This window comes from Gallus gallus, chromosome 4 (assembly GCF_016699485.2).
Source record: "Gallus gallus isolate bGalGal1 chromosome 4, bGalGal1.mat.broiler.GRCg7b, whole genome shotgun sequence".
In the NCBI taxonomy this organism is placed as follows: Eukaryota; Metazoa; Chordata; class Aves; order Galliformes; family Phasianidae; genus Gallus; species Gallus gallus.
In genome coordinates, this window is record NC_052535.1 from 69,148,607 (window position 1) to 69,173,366 (window position 24,760).

Below are 24,760 nucleotides of genomic sequence, written 5' to 3' on the forward strand. Positions count from 1 at the left end.
TTCAACATTTTCCCTCAGAGAGATCCTACTGTTTGAGACCTTTGCCAGCATTTAACTGGCCATTAACCCAATGAGCCAGGCTCCGATCTCATTTACTTCTGCAAATTTAATGGAGTTCCTCTGGACTTGCACTGATGTACATGAGAACAGATCCTGTCCCATTTAATTTGCCCTACTGCATATTTGCTAAGTGCTAACTGCACGGTTGGCTCAGTGCAGCATGCAGAGGACAAAAGGACTTGTGCATAACAGGGGCTGTTATCTTCCAGATGCTGCTGTGTTGGCTGTTGGCACAGAGCTCTATGTTTGCGGCAGTGGCCCCTCCCACAGTGCTCCTACACTACTCCTAAATTACTGAGAGTTTTTTTTCCCTTAAACAGCTTGTTAACTCTAGGTGTCTTGCTGGCTTGTGTGCAATCTGATTTAAATGTCAACATGATGTTAATGTTTAACAACTATCACTAGGAGGTTCTCATAGCTCTTCCTTCAGAGTTACAAAAAAGCCCAACATCTACCTGCTCCTTAAGTCCTACTGTCAGTTCAAAGCAGGTTCAGGCGATATGCTGGACCTTTATCAGTTATCCCCTGCAGTAGTCCTTGGCACACGATTGCCCTGAAATATGCTTTCCCTGGGCACCTTCCAAGTTTCTCCATTTGCAATCTTCTCATAAGCTACAGAGAACACGTATTTTGCAAAACAAGAAATAGAAAAACAAAAACTAGGAGGATTAAAACACAGCCCAACTGATTTAATTTTAATTCCAAAAATGCATGGTGCCCCTGACATTTCCCACACACAGCTCCTTTCCCTGCAGCACGGAGAGGATATATTTTAAACGGTAATGTTAATGGAATTATATGTTGCTGCTGGATAATGGTCTGCTGTGAAGAGATAATTGTTGAGGCAAAGCTGAGGTATTTATTGGAGATAAACACTGAGGCAAAGCCGAGATGTTTATTTTCTAAGCACCAGACTGTAATGCAGGCAAAGCATACAATATCATTAGCATTATTACTAATACACTGGAAGCCTGAACATGCCCCATCACAAACTCTTGTGAACTCGGTGGGAGCAGAACTGGGCACCAAATGATCCAAACAACAGTGCTGTGGGGCTCTGTTGATTGTATCACAGATGGCAGTACTCAAGTGTTGTCCATCTTTGCTGGTGTCGGTCCTTCCATTGCTCAGGAAAGCAGCAGAAATGCTGTGTGGAGACCTGACCACTCCCAGATAAAGTTTCAGGAAGAACCGATTTCTTAATCAAGGATGGCTCAACAATAAGTTAATACAAAACATTTGCTGATCCTTCAGTTTGTTTGAGGTAAATGAACCATGGAAAATATGACCAGCTTGTTGTCAGGCCATTATTTTACAGTTTTCAAAACTAAATTTTACAGATACCTGGGAATAATTCATGCATGCACCGTGTGTGAGCATTTGCAAAGTACAGGTTTGTACAAGCACGTGGGCAGTTTCAAGAAGCAGCAGGGTCCGTACCATGTGGTAAGGGAGCAAGATGGGCACTGTGCTGTGTCTGGGCGGCATCTGCAGCTGTTGCAGCGTGTTTGGAAACAGCAGAGCTCTCCTGGGCACATGCTGCTGCAGGTTTTGTTCTGTGCATGTCCTGAGCAGCCTGAGAGCTGTGGCCCTGTTTGGCTGTGGGAGGCAATCCCAGCTGATGAACCCTTTCGTCCTATCCACCCCACCCTGTACCTTGCAGCAGTGCTGAGAAGGGTCCCAAGTAGAAGTTTTTGTCTACCTCAATAGATATAAAAATAGATAGATAGATAGATAGATATAAAAAATTTCCTGTCTGTTTCTGCCCAGAGATGGATGCAGGTCCTGGTTAAGTGATAATATTTAAACATCTATGGAATACACTGGTCATTAGGCACCTAAACACACCTCCTGGGCCTGGGCATAACTCCCTAAGCCTGAAGAAGACAGCAATGTCCTTGAGCACTGATTTATTTGAACATGTAGACTTCAGATTGGCTGTAAAGTGAGAACATGCATGACAGTAGAAATTTCTCACTATTTTCCTACTTCTGAAGACTATTACCAAAATTTATTTTTTAAAAGATAAGTAAAAATTAGGCCCAAACATGCCTATCAAGTGGATATGACCTGAATTTCAAAGATACCAAGCATCCAAAGTTGTGTGTGCAAATGTGTATATGAAGCAGCTGAAGAAATAAAAAGTTTTGGGATCTCCAGCCATTTGAAGAAATTAAACTATAACAGCAGTCCAGACTTTCCATTTACATACCGATGTATTAAAAAAAAAAAAAAAAGGAAAAAGAGAAATAGCATGTAGTTCTCCTATATTTAAACTATGATTCCATTATACCTGTCACCAGCACTTTCCCTACTAAACCCAAAGTCCATCATCATTGTCCCAAGAACCACTGATTTGGTTAATCCTGCTCCTGAGGGACTAAGTGCTTGCAGCTGCATGTCACCCACTGCTGATGGGCTGTGCTCTGCAGTATTTCCCTTTCTATTTGCTTTGTGGGCTTTCCTCAGGCAGGAGCTGGTGACCCCCAGGCCTTGCCTTGTGGTACTGCTGGGATGTAGCCAGGACCAACGCAGAGGAGTTTGCTATGGCACAGGCTTGCTCTGTGGGTACAGCCATTCTTACTGCAAGCCATGAATCCATCCAAATTGTTTGCAAGGCTCCTTACAATGTTTGAATATAATTGGCAACCACAGAAATGCCAAAGGAACATAACGTAATTCATATTTTTACAGCAAGTGCTATGAGGTAAGTTGACCTGATTACAGAATAGTGTGCTTCTAGCTTTTCCTTCAGCTTTGGCATATTCCCAGAAGGGTTATAATTTTGATTTTAGTTCTTCATTGGAGAGGCTATATGACAAGTAAATATTAATTACTATTAGTTGTATTTTGATAACGTTAAAGGTCTCCAACAAGTTCAACAGTGTTCGCTATATACTCACATACATGATGGAGTCATACTTGTCCCAGATGAGCTCTGATTTTCAAAGGAATCTAGGTAGAAGGATACGCTGTAAAAGAAAACAACAACAACAACAACAACAACAAAACATCAAGAGTTTACAAGTGTCAGGTTTTTCTCGTGATTTTGTTATTTTGTTTTACGTACATAGTACTGGAGATTTGTTAAATGCAAGATAAGAGGGATAAGGAGGGTAGCAAGGAAGCAAACGTAAGTATCTATATACATACATCTACCTACAAGTGCTCTCACACATAGAACACAAGCTGGTCATTTGGATTTGTTTAGGAATACACATATGTTCAAGTGCTCATAGTCACAATGTTGACACAGGGATGAGATGTAATGGCTTTAATTTGTGCCAGGGGTGGATCAGGTTAGATATTAGGAAAAAATTATTCTCAGAAGGAGTGGTGAAGCATAGGAACAGGCTGCCCAGGGAGGTGGTGGAGTCACCATCCCTGGAGGTGTTCAAAAAATGTGTGAGTGTGGCACTGAGGGACATGATCAGTGAGCATGATGGGGATGGGTCAACAGTTGGACTCGATAATCTTAGTGGTCTTTTCCAGCACCAACGGTTCTATGATTCTAAGTGAAATTGTTCAGAAATTGTTCAGCAGTGATGTTACAAAACAGCCATGGTGTGACTTAACATCTGCTCTGTGGGTCCAAGCAGCTCCACTGTGACCAACCTGACTATGCAGCTCAAGCACAAGTCTGCAGATATGCTCTCAGAAATGCTATACTTTCCCTGGCTTTTCCAGCTTGCTGCTTTTCTTACAGTCTGAGTGCTACTTAGCTTCTAGGAAGTAATTCTACACCAAAATGATTATTTTTAATGTGTATAATCTGGCTGCAGGAAGCCTTCATATACAAAACTCCAATGCCTTATCCTAATCCTTCCTATTTATTTTATATCTCAATTTCTACCAAGCCTAGAGTGTGACAAGCAGGAGAGCTAGGGCTCAGTGTACAAATGGCAGGACATCTGCACACTCTTCCTCATATCCTTTATTTTGGCATTGTCGTAACTGATGAACTACTTCTGCAATGATGAATGCATTGAAAAAACAAATTCATAAGAATTATTGCATAAAAATAAAAGTTTTGTGGGTATTTGGTAGTTACATGAATTGCAGACTGTGTGACTGCTTGTTATCTCCTGAATCATCTGTCTCCGTCATGTATTTGACAACACATGTTTTGTCAAGTCAAACAGGCCTCCTTAGAAAGAAAGGGATGATATTATTGCCCAAGCAGGATTCTCTGTGTATAATGATGAGGCAGTCAAACTTCTTTCAGGTTTGACACAACACAATTCACATGATGTTTTTCAGAAATTAGTTTTAAACTGTTTATGTGAGTAAATGCATTTGCACATAAGGATATTTAGCAAGTTGGTTTGCTTTTGAGAAATCTCAGGATTGATTTAATGCCAACTGCTTCAGTGAACTCCAGTAGATTTGAAAAGGAAAACTGTAATTACTAGATTACTTGGCGCTATAATATTCAGTATTATTATAATGAGGGATGAAAGAAACGTGGTGTAGGACTGAGGAACCACTGAGTTCTAAACGAAGCTTCACAGAGGCTTTAATTGGGTACTTAGCAGAAGGCAGTTGGATTCATATTAGGACACTTATGCAAGTACTCTGACAACATTTTGTCTAAACCTTTCTGCGCCCACACCCCAAAAAGTAAATGTAAGTCTTGCTCTCTGCTCCCAGTCTACTTAGATGGAAAAAATATGAGTAAAACCAGTTCTCACGTTGGTGTGACTGATGCACTGTAACATAATTGTTGATTTGCAGTTTGCATATGCACCTTCAGCTAGTTCGTATTGGCACTGTATTCTGTTCTGTGTAGGCTCCCCAGTCATAGAATCATAGAATCATAACAGTTGGAAAAGACCACTAAGATTATCTAGTCCAACCACCAACCCATCACCACCATTAGTGATCAATTCTAAATACTGTTTCAATGCTTTCTCTGCAACAAGCCTACTTGGACCTTCTAAGTGAGAAAAACTGTGGTAAGATAAGTAAAATAATACCAGGTTGGTTACTAGGAACAATTTCTTCTTGGGAAGAGTGGTAATGTGTTAGAACAGGCTGTTGAGGGAGGTGGTGGAGTCAGTGTCCCTGGAGATGTTCGAGAAATGTGCAGATGTGGCACTGAGGGACATGGTTAGCGGGCACGGTGGTGATGGATTGATGAGTTGTCTAGATGATCTTACTGGTCTTTTCCAACCTCAATGATTCTGTGATTCTGTGAAACAGTGGGAGCAGAAAGTTCTATGGTTTTTGGTGGCCTTTAGCTCCTTGGAAAGTTAATTCTGCAAATTCAGAGCTCTAAAAAAGTTCTATCTTCTTCCCACATGAATTTTTGCTTACCACAGAAATTACTGTATCTCAGAGGACTGTGGCTGTGAGCACCAAGGCTGATCACAGACTTTACTCTGCAGCTTTCAGTGGCCTTTTGCTTTGGCTGCAAGATGAAGAGTCTGAATTGGATCTGAAGTGCTGTGGATGACTAAGATAGATAGCAAGGAATAGGTTGGATTCCTTCGGAGCAGCCCTTGCTCTGCTACAATGTTCTGTAATACCAGGAATTTGAAATCATGACCTGGAAGAGCATGTCCTCAGGCCCCAGACAGGGAGGATGTCAGGTGAAGTTTTCCCACCAAGGAGACTGGCAAAGGCCTCACTGTGCTCCTCTATGTGATTCTTGTCAGTCATGAGCTCAGAGTTACTACAGAAGTGCAGGCTGGCCTAGCTGATAGCGGCCTTGTGTGGGTAGCCAAACAGTGGCCTCAGACTCTGCAAAAAATGCTTTCCTCCATTGTGCTTCAATGGAATGTTCTCAGATGGATGTTTTCACATGGATGTTCTCATACATTCAAAGCCTGCTGATCACAACTCAGGTCAATAGGCAATTAAATGTTGATTTTAATAAGTGTATGTTTGAGTACCCATTGTGAATGCCTGTCCTTCATCAATGCATGAATACTCTGTTCGCTGGTTTTGAAAAGAAGTGTATTAATTATGTGAAATACTGAGCCCAGCCCAAACATCAAAAGGACTTTTAGGTGCTCACTTTCTCGCTGGAGGGCTGGTTGATGAATCTGATGATCTATGAGCTACATTATGCGTGACCATATACTTTGTCCTTAACATTTGTTGGATTACATACATGTAAATCTGAAATTATTATGATTCTCATAATTCTTCCACACATTCTCTGTTGCAAAAATCATGCTTCAGATTTAAAATAAATAAATAAATAAATAGTAGAGTTTTCATTACTTGTATGTCTTGTTAACTGCTGATAATAGAATGAGACAGATGCTGATTCTGCAAGTAGAAGAAATGGAAGCAGGAATGGATTAGAGGTGACCAGAGGTGAAAAAGAAAGCACTTTTATGTCATTTTCTACAAGCAGAAGGTAATTAATTGATAGTTACTAGAATAATTCATAACAGATTTCAAATGAACATTGACAATCTTGACAGTATTCACCAAGTGGAGGGGCAGTACCTATTTCTACCAAATTTAAACCTAACATTTCTCACTCGTGAAATTTTCAAACATTAAATTTTTTGCTCTGTACCTCTAAGGGGGCTGCAATCATTTAATTAAACAATTAAGAAAAGGTTTGTATGAAGTGTTAGCGAAGCGACTTCAAAGTGTGAAAAACTCTGAAGTCTCACTTCATGTTTGAAATCTCCCATTCTCTTCAAGCTAATAAGGGAGACAGGAATAAGGGGAATATCTCTTTTTAGAAGGGAGCATCACTTCAGAAAATGAAGCATTGAAAATACTGTTCTGCATTTTTTACACTCCTTTAAGCACCATCAGAGTCAATGATTTGGACCCATTTGTCTCTCTTCAAATTAATTTATTGGTAGGATTATAGCAGCATTAACTGGTGAATTCTTCTAAGCAGCATCAATTGGTGGCAATGACAGCATTTGAGAAGACTTATTTTAAAATACAGTGTATTGTGTAACCCTCTTTATTTGTCTGATGCACAATCTATTTGCTGATACTTGTTCCTTCCCTCCCCCCCTATCCCTCCCTTAGGCTATCAAACAAAGCTGCCCAACCTTACACTCATCCATCAGTCTTGAGTTATTAAGAGTATAATAACTGCAGAACATTTACAAGTAGATGGGATGGAGTGCTGGCCCCTTTTCAAGAACATAATCAGTGCTACAAAACTTTGCAAGATGGCTAATTTTCTCATGCTGGCTGTTCTTTGCTCTGCTAGGACCTGCTAGAAGGAATGTTTTCTTGAATTTAGGGTAACTAATATAGGATGCTACCAAAACTGTCTATCATACCATATCTAGCACCAAATCTTAATTCTATATTAGTAAAATAACTGTTGTATAGCTATTTCTCAAAAAGGCTTTGTGATACGTTGAAGGGAAGAAAGAGATCAGGATAAGTGGAGGCATCTAAGGTCTTATATGACTCTCTCGAGGATAGGCTTAAATAAATCAATGCACCAAAGTAGAGGTTGTAAGTGTCTCACAGCAGAAGTGTAACAAGATGGAGGTAAAATGGATCCTTCTAAAGGACATTTTCTCACTGATTAAAAGACAGAGGCTGTGGTAGAGTGGAGTAGCTATGTAATAATCTAGGAATCTGATCTGCAACTTAGGGTGTGCACAAAGACATCCAGGCTGGTGCTGCTCAGTTTACTCCCACAGCCTGAAGAGCTGGGAAACACGGTGCAGAGGCTCTTTGCAAGCCAGCACTGAAACAGAAGCAATATAGCCCTGAGTGCTGTGCCAGCTGAACAGGATTATTCTGCTTCTCAGTCCCACTTGTCATATCTACACGGTACTTTGCTGTGCTGTGTGGACTTGCCAGATCAGCTCAGTGCTAGCTTGGTCTTCAGCATGTTCTCAGCAATACAAATGTATGTACTCATGGAAATTAAGCTAATCTGCTTGACTTCTAGAAGTGTAAGAGAACGCTTCCTGGGTAGCCAGCATTGCTCTAATTAAGTAGGACTGTGGGAAGAAAAAAGCATGTCAGTCTGTACAGTGACTTTCCAGACAGAGTATCCTGGCAGGCACTGAAAAGCTTATTCGTTTGAGCATCCTGCTCAAGTGAAAAACTTCAGGCTCTATTTTGCCAGTTTAGACACTCAGAAATCCTGTTCCTAGGAGGGAACAGGCAGCTGTCAGGAGCTGCCACTGGGCAGAGGATGATGCAAGGAGAGGCTGTGCTGAGAGAGCCTGGAGGAGAGCCAGCACAGCCTTGGTGGGAGGCATGCAGGCCGACTCTAATAGGTATGTCTTCTGTTGTGGGTCCATTTTTTCTGTCCTGTCTTTGTTCTAAGCAAATCAGGCTCTGCTCTAGCAAGGCTGCTTGGGGATGGATACTGCTCTGCTCCTGGAGTCAGAAGAACTGGAGATGACTCAGGACCATGAGGCAATCCTGGCTGACCACAGGAAACCTGAGCTTGGGAGAGTCACGGGGCCCCACTGCAGGAGTTGTGGAAGCCAGAAGCCTGGGATAGGGAGAGAGGGGATCTGATGAGATCGGTAACGTGATTTACACAGTTACAATGGCAAAGGCTATGAATCAGCATTTTAAAATTCTTCTTTTCTGCACTAGTTCAGGAAACAACCTTTTGGCTACAGCCTTTTGTTTTTAGTCCTTTGTAAATGTGACATATCAGACAGCTTTTAGTACCAGGAGAAGAAGCATAGTTAAACCACTAAAATATGATTGCTTTTCAGCAGTTCCCACACCGTCTGTGCTTTCTCTTCTCAGTAACAGCAGTTCTTCATGACTTCACCCAGATACACACAGCCATTAGAAAATTTTACTAGTGCATTTACTGAGGGCCCTCAGTATTGGCAGCACAGAGGGCAATGTTAGGCAACTTTAACAAAAGCTGCTGTCTGTGAAGACACTTCACAAGTTGAGCAACAAATACATGGAAAACAGAAGGTAAAATCCTGTTTTAGGATAAATAGGAAAAATAGCCTCTACACAGGAGGCAAGCTGAACAAAAACTAATGGCTCCTTTCCCTTTAGCTGTCATGTTGTCCTTGCTTTTATCAGTTCACTTCATATCTTCTCTCTGTCCTTCCTACTGCATGTTGTTGTGATGTACATCACACCTGCTATCACCTTGCACCTCCTTGCCTTGCCTTCTGGCTCTCCTCCTCTACCACTCACTCTCAGTGGCATGTATTTCTAACCTGAGACTACATCTCATTAATTAATCCCTCTGCTCTGACTTCATCCCGATGTGTTCTACAAATCTGGCTCAACCCTTTTAACAAAATCTCTGATTTAGCCTGATAGTCATCAAATACATTTCCCTTCCTCTTCGCCTTTATCCTTTGCTTTGTTACTTTGTTCTTCCATTACTCCTAAGCCATGCAGCATGTCAAAGCTTTCTTTGTTCTTTATTTACTTCTTCAGCACTTCTCTTTGAGTTTCTGTAGGGCACTGGCAGCCTGAGTACTCACTATAACCCTGTTTGTTGTCTGAGAAATACTGTTATCACATGAAGAAGCACTGATAAAACAGGGCAGAACTCTGATCTGGAGGACAATTTCCTGTCCTCTGCTGGTAGACCCAATTCAGAGAAAAATCAAGTAACAGCTGTCTACTTTCAAATCTTTCTTCTATATGTTAATTTATGTCTATGCCTAAGCAAAACGTTGTTGTTTTTCCTATAACGCTTAGCAAGCACACCTACTATACTGATTGTTCTGCTCACTCACTGATTCCTAGGGCAAGCAATCTGCCCAAGAAGCCCAAGAGAAACCTCCTTCCATTTAACTCTCCTAGGTTACCACCAACCCAGAAGCTAAGGCTTCCTTACACTGCTTCTCTGTTGGCTTCTTTGTCAACCATCTTTACGCTGTCTCTGACACTGGAAATAGTGGCAAACTCCCAGTTAAAGTTCATGAAACTGTTCCTTCCTAATTACTCCATACCCCTTCCCCTTTCCTGTTATTGTTGCCTCAAAAGCAGTCCCATGTAACAGTGCCTAGAAAGGCAGAGAGGCTCATTATTTGATGATGTATTTGGGTCACTGTCACCTCATTTTATCACTTCCACCCTTACCTCATGTTTGCCTTATTTACCTGATGTGTTTTGTTATAACCTATATAAGAAGTGCTATGGAAGAGGGACTGATCTTCTTGCTCCACGTCTCTCCCCGTTTCATCAGGGTACAGACCAACCCTTGGTTGCTCTTATGGATTGTGTCTCAGTGCCCCTGAGCCCAGGCACTAAGCCCACAGATCATGCATTTTCTGGGGAACTGGTGGCTGTGCTCTTTAAAAAAGCACTCCTACTTAAAAAGATGGTAGCACACAGTGCTCCTATCCTGAGACAGTACTGGGTACACAAGGTGGACACCACCTCTTCCCACACTGGGCACATCCTCCAAAGAGCATGGTTCCATTGGCTGTGCTCCATGCTGAGCGTCTCAACAACCAGGATGGCATGAGGCAGGGTCACAAATGGTCTGATAAACTCAGAGAGATTCTTCACTTGTGAATCCTGAAAGCTTTGTATGGTATAAGCATCAGGAGCTCAGTGCAGCTAATGAGGTGGTATCTCTGGTAACTGTCAGCATTACATTTATTTATTATTGCCAACAGTATCCTGGGCTGCATCAAAAGAGGGGCAGCCAGCAAGGAGAGGCAGGTGATTGTCCCTCTCTGCACTGCCCTCCTGAGGTCCCATCTGGAGTACTGCATCCAGTCCTGGGGCTCCCAGTACAGGAGGGGTGTGGAGATGTTGGATGGAGTCCAGAGGAGGACCATGAAGATGAACTGGAGCACCTCTCTTATGAAGAAAGGTTGAGGGAATTGGGGTTGTTTAGCTTGGAGAACAAAAGGCTCCGGGAAGACCTTATTGCAATCTTCCAATACTTGAAAGGAGCTAACAGGCAGGATTGGGATCAACTTCTTATGCAGGTAGATAGCGATAGGACAAGGGGAATGGATTTAAACTGAAAGAGGGGAGGTTTACGTTAGATGTTAGGAAGATATTCTTCACTCAGAGGGTGGTGAGGCACTGGAACAGGTTGCCCAGAGAAGTTATGGATGCCCTATCTCTGGAGGCATTGAATACTAGGTTGGATGGGGCCCTGGGCAGCCTAATCTGGTGACTGGCAACACTGCCCATGGCAGGGGGCTTGGAACTAGACCATCTTTATGGTCCCCTCCAGTGTAAACCATTTTATGTTTCTATGATTTCCCAGGGTTTCAGTTCATTCCTGTCTGAGTTCCATTCTCTTGTTTACATGGTCCTGTCCCTGAGACACATTTTCCTTCCATCTGGATCTTCTTCTTTTTCAGTCTATTTTGTGCCTTGTATTCACTGACCTTCAGAACAAGCTGTACCAGTCCAGAAGAGAGCAGCACGGTTTGTTACTGTGTTTTGAGTATATCAGAAGGATCTTATACCGATGCTATTTTTTGCTTATTTGTATTTTCACTCTCCTCATAGTTTCTCCCATCTTCCCCTTCCCTACAACAACCAGAGGCATTATCATTACATCCCACACAGTAGGCATGAGGTGTGGCAGAGCCTAATCTTGGTCACACAACTTTCAGCTGTGTATCCAGGCCATCTGGTTCTGAGTTATTTCAGGTAATGAGTTCAAGATAAATCTCCAAGTCATTAAGAATAAATCAGTTGCTGCTGTGTTGCTTTCCTTGTGAACAGGATTCCCAGGAGCACTGATTTCTAAGCTGTTATGAGTGGAAATTTTTTTTTTTTCCATGTCTTGTAGTCTAGAGTAGCCACTGTTGATGCCAAACTAGTCATGGTTGTAAGAATTTTCTACAAATGGACCACTTACATAAAAGTAATGCATTGGGCATCTGTAAGAAACATTCTTCAGCTAAGATCATGGCTGGAATTAAAAATCTTGTTGTGTGATGCTGAAAAACTTCAACAATCTTTCGCCTCAGGTTGCTTAGTAGGAAACAAAGTATTAGTTCTGTTTCTCTCTCCTTTGCTTTTGACTTATATTTAACAGTGTTAGAGGGAGCAAAGGTGAGAACGTGATGACAGAATGACCTGGAGTTTTTTCTGTGAGTGCAATACCCATCTTGCTGTCTACCATCCTCAGACAGTTGGTTTCTACAGTTCACCATCACGGGTGTAAACTCACACTTACTTATTGTTGTTATCAAATATAAGTGCATTAGAATCATGAAACACTTGAACATAAAAGCATAAATCTTGATTTCCACCACCAGTACCCTGATGTGTCTGGGGCCTGTAGAATGGGTCTCTTAAAACTGTAGACCAGCTGCTCAGCTGGTGTAAATCAGCATCCTGCACTGTGAAATGGAAAAATGTTGGTACCACTTAAAGGCTGTTTTAAAGAGATCAGTGAGTAATTAAATGTTCAACATGTCCACTGGGAAGGGTATAAAACAAGAGTCTAATTTTCAAAAAGGAAGATTTACATTATATATGAAAACAACCGATCCTATCCAGGGGATAAACACCAGGCAGGCTATGTTGCAAATCTCCCACACTGGAGGTCTGTAAGAATAGATTAGACCAACATCTGCCACACATGGATGGATTCTGTTCTGGTGCAGCGGACAAAATGGATGTGCTCCAGAGATCTCTCTGTACAGCATGAAGAAATATGCCTTAGCATTGAATCAGCTATGGGATTAGCAAAACGCATTTGACTCTTTGCTTCCTGTTCAAGACTGGCCAAAAGATTTGCAAACCAATTTAGTCCTATGCTTTAACTTCTGTGCTATTCAGTCAGTTTCTCAGCCTGCACTCGATTTCTGAGCACAGCAGACAGGCGGTGCTCTTAAATCACCAGCAAATGCTAAATCATTCCAGTAAGAAGTTAATATTCCTTTTCCTGCTAAAATGAGCTATAGCTGCTATTTATCTATATTATAGTTAACTACACTACATAAGTATCTGGTTATTACTGTAAAACTACATAAAATGTATATATAACCATATACTGTAGTTAGCTATAAAGTAGCCATGTGTGGGTATTTCAGAAGGCATTTTATAGAGTTAAATCAATGGAAAAGCTTCCGTTGGCTTTAATGGAAAATGTATAAGGATTAAAGGGAGAATATTCGTGTATTTTGATATAAGTTACTATCAGGAGTAAGGGGTAGGCACGGCAGAGACTTCATTGTGTCATACGATTAATTCAGTGCATATACTTCCAATAATCAGGATTTTGCTAAGCACCTTAAAGCAGTAAATATGTTCTTGGGTTGCATGCCCAGCCTCCTGCTCTGTGTGCAGCATGGAGATCAGCGGACAGTGTAGAAGAAGGGAAGGACAATTATACTTGGAGAGGAACATTATGGTTCCTGCATATCCCCATGTTATTCAGGACACCTGGATGGAATTGTTTTGAAGCAGAAAAATGCTTTACAACAGAATAAAGACTGAGACCAAATTTGCACACGCATTTCCTGAGTTATGCCTGTGAGAAGGGTTGTGTTACAGGAAGGTCTGCAAACACCCCACTCTTAGGGGCACTTTTCAAGACTAAGTGCTGACGCTGGAGGAGTGCGCAGAGCTCTCTGCTCATACCTGCCTGCAAACAAGGGAAGGAGCAGCCCAGAGCCCTTGTGAAGTCCTCAGGGAAGCCCTCTGACCTGCTGGTGGTCATGGACAGCTGCAGAACATGTTACATGCCTGCACCCGTGTGTCCTATGGTAGCCAGAAGTTGTTGCATGAGAGGAGAAATGCAGCCCATCGTAAGTACTCAGAAAACTTAATGCAGGTTCCTGAGCTTAGAGGCATACACTCAGCTTGTATTAGATGTCTGAGTATTTTAGAAGGAGCCTGCAGATAGCAGACCCTGACATTTTTCTGCCAGATGTTTATACCGCAAACTGGGCGACGTACCTCATCAGGCTGGTGTTCTGGGGGACTTTTCTATGGGACGGCTGAGCCAGCTGGGGTTCAACTGCATTTACTGGTTTAAGAGTAATATCCAGAAGCAGCTCTGCTGCTCCTTGAAGCAGCTCAGGTCTGGTTTCAATGTAGTTGGATGGCAGAGTGCAAAGACCAAATTAAGTAGCACAGCTAAACTAAGCTCCCAAAGCTCGGGTCTGAGCTCACGAGGTGGGCTCCTGCCTTCTGGGGGCACCTCCAGCTGTTTGGTGCACAGCCAGGAGCACCACGGCCTGCATGGCTGCCTGCCCGGGAAGGGCGGGATGTGGGAAGCTGGCAGCTCCAGGCCCTGCTCCCTTGCAGCCCAGCCCACTGCTGTTCCCAGAGCACACCTAACACCCACAGACGGCATTCAGCTGCCCGCAGTGCTCCACAGAGGCTAAGCTCTTTGAAATTATGTCTTGGTTATGATGGGGATGGCGCTACTGTGTGTTTTTTCTCATTAATGGTGAGGTGGTTAGGGTGCCTGCCTGCACAGTGAAACCTCAATATTAGGTGTTCCTCACCCTAGAGAAGCCCAAGTTGATGTTTCCCAAGCAAGCAGCCTAATGAGCAGGACAGCTGTGGGAGGGGAAGAAACTCAGAGCTTGCTGTTGAAGATGGGCCCTGGTGGAATAAATTATACATTGCTCAAAGGGCCAGAAGGAGAGCAAGCAGGGACAGAGTGACTGCAGTCCAGTGGCTGAAGCAATGCTAGAAAAGGGGCAAAGTACAGGTGCTCCATGGCCATTCCCACCTCTGAGTCCTTGCAAAAGACAGTCCACAAAAGACAGATGTAAAAATTCCCTCTACGAGAAGAATACATGCATTTGAACCTCTCAGGTTAAGGATGGCACTAAGGATAGCTATTTCTTGGGCAAGAGCTTTAGCCAGCGGGGACACATAGGGCTCGGATAGGGCATCACCATAGCCACAAGCTTTAAAAGAAACGGCAGTCCTTGCTTTTTCTTTTCCTAGGAAACGGTTGCAGGACTTTTCTTCAGGATAAATGTATTGAAGATGAATTCCAAATAAATGAGTATCCCTAGCTGCATTCCTTCGTGAGCACCCCAGGATACAGAGATGGGCTGGCTGGGTTTCATAGAAATGTTTGCTAATGTAGATAAGGAGAGACTTGAAGATTCATTCACTCCAACCTCTTGCTCAAAGTAGAGCTACATACAGCATGCTGCCCCCAGACACATCAGCATAAATCTTGGGTAAATGCAGAAATTGAGACACCACAGCTTTTCTGGGCAACCTGTTCTAGTGCTTGACCACCCTCAGTATGAAAACATTTGTCCTTGTGTCTATTCAGAAATAGAGAGATAGCCCTGTAAGCCTTTGTGGCATTTGGCTCTCTGGTAGGCTAATTAAATAATATCCCACTGCATCATTTCCATCTATACGTTCAGTGTTCCCATGCAGTTTTCCTAATTCCTGTTTAAACCTGCAACATCACCCAAGCAAAGAGTCATACAGAGAATAACAAGCTGCTGCTTTTTCCTTGAGAAAAACATAGACCTTAAAGCAGGTATTTCAAACAGTTACAAATCATCCTGAACACCATAAATGTTTCCAGATATAAGCAGATACTCAGGAATGAAAACACAGGAATGGAGAATCTGTTCATTAGGTTGTCACTTTATACAGCTAAACAATTTACTGTTTTGTTTGCACTGAGATGTGTGTTCTTTATAGGTAGCAGCTGTACACCAGCTGTGTGAATAGTTCCCTCTATAAAGATTACAGAGGGAATGCACGGGCTGCATTGTGGAAAAGGAGTTTCTCCTACTGAGAAAAGATGTGACAGATGTGCTGGATGCTGTCCTTCTGTGATTTATGCAGAGGTTCCTCAACAAATGTGGTGTAAAGGGGACCAGTCATCTTCACTGCCTCTGAATGAGCTACCAGCTTCTTTGATTAATGGACCACAGTCTCAGGAGGTGGCTTTGTGTGGGGCTGAAGCGGGTCCAGAAAGTTCCTTACTGAGTCCAAGCTAATGAGACCCAGCAAACCAATGTCTACTCTTCCCAGACACAGAAGCGGTGCTGCACAGAAGTAACTCAAGGACTGACTGTAGCACCCAGGGCCAGGTTTGGCCATGATGGATCTGTCAAGCTCACACATTTATACACTGCTGCATTTGAGCTAAAAAATCAATTTTCATTAAACTCATTCAGTCTTTTGCCATTTAAAATAATTCAGTTTTATCCATTTCTGTGACTAGGACAGTAGAATTCGACTGCATGGCCTTCTCCTTGTTATCTCCTACACTTCAACCCTTAAAAGAAGCTGGAAGCCAGAAGAAAATCTGAGGAGGATGTGCCTCTGTTAAATGGTGGGCTAGAGCAAATGTTTTCCTTATAGACATTGGAGCTGCTCATGAGAGGAAGAACAGGAGAGTGCGAGCCCAGCAAGATAGCAGCCTTCCTTCTGCTACCAGGCACACATTGTGGAGCCCCAGATAGAAGCCAGCATGTCTCACAACTCTGCTGCTGTCCTGCGTCTCAGCAGGACCTCACCTCCTACAGTGTTCAACCAGATCCTCTCCTATGCTTTTCTTCAAGGTTAAATGCCAGTTCTCTGCCAGCTGAGTCTGCCAAGGCTCGCTCCCAAATGTTCTCCATTGCCAGTTTCTGATACTTTGAAAAATTAGATGTATGCGATATAAAAATCACAGCGAAATTCACAAAGGTTATTTGGAATGTAGAAATGATCAGGCCCAAATCCCCTTATATTAGCACAGCTGAGAATTACAAACAAACTGGTGGTGAAAGCAAGACACTGCAGTCTTCATGACAGCAAGCCTGCCTATAGCAGATCCATCTGACAATATATGCAAGCACTTGCAATCTGTTCTTCAGGCTCTTTCTGAGGTGATTCAGCACTTAAAGATGCAGTCTCCAGTACTACATTTTTCTTCTTGAGCCAGAACTCCTCAAAGAAACCCAACCCAACATTAATAAAACACGCAATTACAAATGCTCTTACCTGACTTACCATGCTGAATGCATTTTTAATGTTACATTTGACTTCACGATGCTTTGTGCTGCTGCTCGGATCTGCACAATCTCCGAGAGACATCCTAGAGATCTGGTGGGTGGACCAGCCTCCAGTTTGGCATCTCAGTGTTGGCCAGCACCTGGTGGCAGAGGAGAGAGGCCAGCACTTCCAGCATTGTTTCCCTAGAGAGGCAGAAATTGCCAGTGCCTGACTCTTAAAACATTTTGGTTTTTTGCTTTGTCTTGTCTGTCATTTTAGAGAGTTGCGGATCTCCAGACTTCAGCATTGACAACTCCAGGTTTTGCTTTTCTGCTCTTGGTGATACTCATTAATTTACCAGTGCTAAGCATGGATGGGAAGCTGACTGTTAACTAGTTCCAATTGCAGGTTTATTATTTACACTCCAGAGTGTATTAATTATCCTAATAACAAGACTTAGTGTTCTGTTTTGTTCTCATCTCTCTCACTTCACAGACTGCTTAAACTCATGCTGGTGAACCAGAAGTCCATAGACAAACATCCTTAAGAGCCCCAAGAGACTTGCTGGTTTCTCACACTTTGAAGAATAAGATGAATTGCTGGCTTACCTGAGGAAGCTCAGAGGAAGACTATCTCCAGAAAACAGCAATAAAATACCAGATAGAAAATGTAGTTGCCTTTCTCTTTTTATTTTTTGGCATTGTGAGTAAAGCTCTTTCCTCTTTGCTTCAAAGAGCTGAAGAGTAAAGTAGTGTTTGATTTGATTCTTCTGCTCCTCTTTTCTAAATCAGAATGACACCTGTGTTGCCTTCCATACCAACAGTCAATTTATCATTAAATACGTCAACTGCCGAATACAATTCAAATATTGGTTGAAGAAAACAAAAGCTCTTTAAAGAGAAACTGGATTTTCAAAGGTAACTGCTGTAAGGCTGCATTCCTTCTAAGGGTAGAATCTAAGCTGCTGCTGACACATCAGATTAGAAAAATAATCAGCTGCATCTTCAAAGAACATTCTCGTCTTCTGCATTTAATTCTTTTGGGCCTACATGTAAATAAAGTGCTTAATTCTTTAAATCCAGATGACCAGCTGAGTTTTACTTCTTTCACTTCTTTCACTTTTAAAGTCTCAAAAGCAAGGAGACCATGGCTTTGTTTCATACCTTGCTATAGGACAAGAACTTCCACAGTTGAGACCTTAGACATAGGACCTCCTCCTAGACATTCTATTGAAGACCTGAACAATGATCTGACCTCACTTAACGGCTCCGTGTCACCTTCTCTCCCCTCTTCTTCTCATATTCTCCCCACATACTTATACTGCCAAGCTCTATTTGCCTTTTACTGAGTGCATTCTCCTCAAATTTCCTTAATGCAGCGCACGGCGCGTGCTCACATACTCACCTTGTGCCTTTGACTTTAGCCAGGAAATGTGCCCTGCCCTTCTCTCCAAGGTTCTTGCCTCCACAGCAGAGGTTCCTCAGCTGCTCAGGAACCGATGCTGAGCTGCCATGAATTAGAGGCAGGTGCATTAAAGGAAATTGAAATTGACCCTTGTTTTCTCCACGCTCCAACAGTGAAAGAGCTTGGTGTGCTGCTGAGCTAGGCCTGGAGAAGGAGGAAGAACTGCCCAGAGAAAGTCAGCACAGAAAGCTGGGAGGGGAAGAAACCAAAGTTGTCCCAAGCTGAACTCTTGTCACCAATTAACCACTTGTATTTAATTATGCTCATTTAAAAGACACAATAAATAAATAAATCTCTGCATTCAAAGGTGGAAAGGATGAAAACCTGTAAATAAGGGACTCTAAAAGGAACCATTTGGGATATATAACTTCAACTTCTGATTATTATTAATTTTTACATTTTCCTCTTTTAATATCGTCTTTTTCAGTCAATGGAAGAAAAAAAATTGCCAGCAGGCTGAGCTTTTTCTTCCCTTTTGCAACAAGCAAACGCACATATTTTCCTTTCATTCTTCTTTTATAATCAATCATTTTGTCACCCTGTAAAAAATTTAAGTGGCTAAAAGGAAAACTGAATTAACAGAAATTACTCTGCCGTTACTTAAAACTCCTCCTGTTCCCATTACAATCCTTACAAAGATATGGGAACTTTGAAAGGCTGCAGAATAGCAAAGTTAGGCAGGAAGAGAGAGAGAAGGAAAGTTTAAAACAAACAAAAGCAACAAAAGAAAAAAGAATCTCTTTTAGCATTACTCTTCCTCCTGTTGCTGTCTGATGGAAGTTGAGTAAATAACAGCCTCATAACATTTGGTAGAGCTGAATCAGAAAAATGTCCCATCTGATAATTAGATTTATTCTAAAATAGGATATTTGAAGAAATCCTTATTTAAAACATCTAGGAGCCCAACTGACAATTTCTAGTCCTAACAAGAAACGTGGGTCAGAGCAGCTCTTGATCTGCTCGCGTCTATCCAAATTTTGCAGCTCTGTTAGAAGCTTGTGCAGCTGTGTACTGTAGTACCTCTCTAGTCCAAAAGGTTCTGTGTGTATTGTGTATATTCTTCATACTGATGCATGAATATATATATAATATATATATATGAAGAATATACACAATATATATAATATATATATATTCATGCATATGTACTTGCAAACATTTGTACATATCTTTGTGTTTGTGTATACATAGATACATAAAAGAACCATGAATTGATCTTTAAATTCGAAATTAACATCAGAAAGTGCTACCTGCTTTAGGACGGTGAAGGGAAAACAGATGTCAATCTCCTTCCATGCTCTTTTCCTGCACTTGCTTCTTGCTTTTTGGTTCTGGGATGAAAATCTGCAAGAACTCCAAAACTTCAGAGATTTTAGAAGGGGACAGCAGTTTGTTTCTTTTCAGAATCTTGAAACAAATCTGTGTGTGTACTTGCTGAGATTTTTAGTCAGCAACTATTTACTCCAAACACAATCTGAGATTCCAGTATACTACAGTAACAAAATATAAAGTGAAGCTACTGAAGTATATTAAGTTGGATTTGGAACATCTCATGCTTTTCTATTTACAAAAGGCCATATATACCCAGTGCATATTTGCAACCAGTGTAATTCCTTCCCATTGCCTTCAGAAAGTTTTGGCTAGCTTACAACAGAGTTAACTATTGTACGTACTGAAAATAAGGGAGAGAGTGGGGAAAAAAAAACCAGAATACCAACCAAATGCACAGAGAAAAAACAGAAACACATCTCAGTTGTAATCTAGTGCCTACTTCCATCTTCACTTTTTCCTCTTTGTTCTCACCTTGGCTGGCCTATAAGCAGCCTTGGGGATAATGCAAAGTTTCATTTCTGAATTTCGAAGCTACTCTAATGTCTTTTATAAGATAACATCCCCGGTCACCTCTGCATCAGTGCACAGAGACGTTTTGTGGATTTGAATGTGAGAGAGTCAGAAGCCTGAAAGAGCTGGGTTTGTTAACGAGTCAACGACAGCCTCTTTCACAATACTTCCAGTCTAACCTGAAATGGATGGTACCAGGAATTGCAGGGGAAAGCCCACTCCTAACAGTTTCTAGGGAGAATTTGCAGATGGTGGAAAAGGCACTCTTTGTTCATGCTGTCTGCTAGAAACAATTTATTGCATATTACATGATATATGATATATAAAAATAATAATGCATGTTATTATTTCAAGACATGCTGCTGTTCTTTTTGACTGCCTTGTGCCCCTGCAGTTCAGAACAACCACGCTCCCTTCCAGTTGGTATGAGATATATTTCAGCCCTCTCCTTGCTCTCCCTTCCCCTTCTGGCAGGATGCAGAACACCTGCCTGAGGAGGAGGTGTGACTTCTCCTTACAGTACTGCACCAGCCCCAATGTAGTCCCAGCCTTGCACCACCTAAACACTGCTGGTCTTTGATGGGATTAGTACTAAGCTGCCCACAACTGGTTTGGTATCAGCTGAGCAGCATTTACTTCAATAGCACGGGCTCAGCCTCTTTCTCACCAAAAATTGCTGAAAAAAATCCATGGCCTCTGTCCCACCTGAAGTAGATCCCCAGGGAATTTAGTACCTGTACCTATGAGCCCCTTCTGACCCCGACAATGTTGATATCTAGTACCATTCCTTCATCTCTCTTGTAAAGGCACTTCTGTCTTGGGAACTGTGTCTTGACTGGGAGGACTATCTGTGGGAAGAGAGAAGAGTTACCAAGAAAAATATGAATTAACAACAATTACTCTGCAAACAGAGCTCACATTTTTTCCTGCAAGCAGAAGGATACTTACCTGTCTTTCAGGCACTAAAGAATGATGGTTCTAGAGATGAGCAGTGTTCTCAGGAAAGTCCCCTTTTCCTTCATTTTCCAAATACTACTGGCTTTGTCATCGCACCTGGCCATAACATTGTACCTATAATGTTTTATCTGCTTCAACAGAAGACACTGATGGCAAGTTAATTAAATTGCCTGATGAGAGCCTGGGAATGATGATTAGACCTAAAGTTCATTAGGAAGTCTGCAAGAGAAACAGCACTGACATTCTTGTCAACCCCTATTTACTGATAGCTGCACTGCATCAGCTGGGATTTCTTCACTCTATCAGGTGCAATAGATGAAGAATCATGATTGGACTGGGTGCTATGGTTAAGTCTGATTTTTTATTTATTTTTTAATTCATTAATGCAAAATATTTGAATTTCCACCAGTGGAGGGAAATTAATAAGATTTTTTTTGATGCCTCAAAGCTGAAGCCCCTCTTCATGAAAGGCAGGGAGGTGTAGTGCTTCTGCGGTAGTTGACTTCTTCAGCAGTGCAAAGACTGAGAATATGTAAGGAATGGGTCAAGAGAGGAAAAGCAAGATTGCCCCATTAGATTACCATCCTCATTAAAGATGGCCTCATTCCTCTATGTATTCAGCTTCATACGTGCGTTGGTTTGGAATCTTTTCTACTGAAGTTTGTCAAATGCAAAATATTTTTAATGGGAAAAAATGTATCGTGTTCCACAGATGTTTATTAGCCTGCATTAGAGACGAAGCTGAGGGCAGAGTTGGTGTAAATCCCTGAAAGTCAGTGATGACAAATTTATTTTCCCATTCAGTGTTTTTAATAAGTATTTATAAGAACAGATGGTGGGCAGCAGCAGAACATGTTCAGTTTTATCGAGACATTTGGCTAACAAGCACAGACTAAAATGCATTTCTTTCCTTCTCGACTTAATAATTTTAATTAGAAGCTAAAGGTGTGGTAGTCTCATTGTCTGGAGGCATATGTGCAATACTGTGTTGGTTAGGCAGGGCTGGGTGGGAGAGAATATCACTGCCTTTAATGAAGGGTGGCGCATATCTACGCAATCTCTATTTTTTTTTTTTTTTATTGTCTGGTAATCTAAAAAATGCAAATTCCAAATCTGCTATTGCACAACACGCAGAGAGATACACTGAGGCTATGCTTTCAGTTAGTCAGAGAACAAAAACATGACTACAGAATGTGTATACGTAATACAGGCTATCGCTGCAGAAGAAAGGCTTTTTAACAAATAGTGGGACGTACAATTATTATCTTGAGGGGGAATTTCAAAGCTCCCCATGGAACTTAGCGGTCTCTGGAACTCCTTTGCTATTTAAATGCTTTTGAAAATCTCACTTATTAAGCACTCATTTTGAACTTTATATGCTCCCTCCCTAAGGACATCAAAGTGTTCTGGAAGTAGTAATTAAGGATCATACGCTCTAATGGTGTTCTGGTCATTTAACCTACTTATCTCTGGTCATATTCTAGCTATTTTCCAGATGGACTTACCCAGGCTGGGATGTGCCTTTTGTCCTTTACCAGTGAGCCAAGCCTCAGCCCGGAGCTGCTTCTCCCGTGCTTGGATACAGCAGTGGCAGGTGGGGAGCATAACAGAACTGGGCTGGTCCCAAAAGGAAGCACTGAAATGAGATTTGTACCCTGAGCAGCCCTGCCACAACGTTCCTACTGAATGCTCCTTCTGTGTGAATGGGCTACGCAAACATTCAAAATGTCATCTTGTGAACGTGCATTTTCTTAGAGCAGTGTGCCTCAGACATGTTCCACTAGAAGCTAAACTGCTCTCATGTTCTGCTCTCATAGACTTCTTGAAGATGGTTGTCTGGTATACCATCATAAGGAAATGTCATGGCATATAAAGTAGAGTACTTTCTAACAATAGATCTGCTATTGACTTCAGACTTTCATTCATGGCAGTGTGAAACTTTAAACAGATGATTTATTTTGTAAGACTTTATTGAAGATTTTCCCTTACGGACTGAAGTTCACTTCTTGAGAACAGTTTAAATAGTTACCCTCCTCCTGGCTGTAAAAGGGCGGCACAGCTCTATCAGTCATTATCTCATGGCCTTTGATCAGTGCTGTTCATCTCACTGCGCACAGCTACCAGTGTTACTTGTACTGTGTATCTCTTGCTGGGATTAGTGCCATTTCTGAGCTGTATTACCAAGACTTATGAGGTAGCCGAGGTGCTTGATCTAGCGGTTGGCAACCCTGGCCACAGCAGGGAGCTGGAGCTCAGTGATCTTTAAGGTCCCTTCCAACCCAAGCCATTCTACGAGACAGAGCATTTGTCTCACCCATCCTGCTGCTGGAGGTTTCCTAGGGAGTGCTTGAGGGGGAGAGCAGAGGTTTTGCTCTCATGCACAGCTGTCAGCCAGCCACAAGTCACATCAGAAGTCTGTAAGGTCACCACTTAGAGGGATTAGTGTTCTAGGCCTTATGGCCGGCCAGGTAAATGATATATGGTTTGTGTGATGCATCACAATACATCCATGCCCATGTATAATATATATTTTCAGATTTTAAGTACAATCCTGATTATCAGACATACATGAGCTGGAGCTCACGCAGCAAAGAAAGCAGGGCCAAACACTGAAACAGATGTATGATACTCCTAATACCGAACTGTCTGCACTTACCAAGCCAGCACAATGCTGTTGCTTACCTGTGCTGCTGCCTGAGCTGTTAAAAGACCACAGATAACTGGAAACAAGTGAAAGACAGATGAGAAAATTTAATAGCTAAAACCCAGAGTTTTGACTTCATTTTACTTTTTTTTTTTTTTTCCTGTTTTGGGGGATGGCATTTAAACATTATCTATGTGTTAAGATGCGTGTACTTATTTTCAGAGCTTTCAGATGTTATGCACAATGCTGCCAATGTGTGCTGTTTTATGATGTTGGATCAGCAAACCCTGCTGGCTTTTATCAGGGCAACACCTGATCTACCAATGAATTGCTGTGGTTTGGTGGATGCAGCCTGGCATTAAACTGGGTGCACAGGTGGGGCTGAACTCCTCCCTGGCTTCTTTGCTATCCCACAGGCCATTTTCTTTCTGGGAGATGCAGTCTCACTCTCCTCTGACAAAAGGGCTTGTGTTTATGGAGAAGTTTTACCTGGCTCACCCCTTCCATCTGCTGGACCTCTACTCAAGGAGCATAGAGCTGGGCAGGCTCCAATACTCTGTGGCACTCTTCTGGAAAACCAGGATGTACCGTGCCTGGGGAAGGAAAAGAGTGCAGGGCTGAGACCAGAGGCAGGTCAGCCTCCTGCAGCCAGAGCTTGTCGGGTGTCTGAATCGGGTGAGCAGGCAAACCCCTGGTTATGAAAAATGAGAAGGACCACTCTTTTAAGCTGTGTCGGTTGGTTATATTTGAGTGGATCAATGTGCTAAAGCAATCTGAACTCAAAAACATAATGTCATGTAATGTTTTAAAAGATTTGCAGTGCCTACAAGGGAATTTTTTTGGAAGGGATGCTGTTTGACAGACAGAGCAGTCTGCGTTGCACGGTTTTTCTGTTTGCACCTGCTTGTAAGACATCGTAATACATAAAATAGTAATTGTAGATATTAGCATAGATAT

At 42.1% G+C, this 24,760-nt stretch overlaps 1 long non-coding RNA gene across 23 annotated transcripts in view; it reads right to left on the bottom strand.

Annotated features, from left to right (window-relative positions):
- Positions 1 to 940: 940 nt before the first annotated feature.
- LOC112532355 overlaps positions 941 to 24,760 on the bottom strand; it is a 32,773-nt gene continuing 8,953 nt past the window's right edge. For 2 of the 23 annotated variants that reach the window (XR_005859634.2, XR_005859631.2), the window contains 5 exons: positions 24,293 to 24,396; positions 19,611 to 22,795; positions 18,301 to 18,402; positions 16,906 to 17,056; positions 941 to 8,506 (listed from right to left, as the gene is read on the bottom strand). This is a non-coding gene — a long non-coding RNA (uncharacterized LOC112532355). Of the gene's footprint in view, positions 18,403 to 19,610; positions 24,397 to 24,760 lie in introns of all 23 variants that reach the window. The other 21 variants (XR_005859625.2, XR_006939137.1, XR_005859624.2 and 18 more) reach the window with 20 other exon arrangements.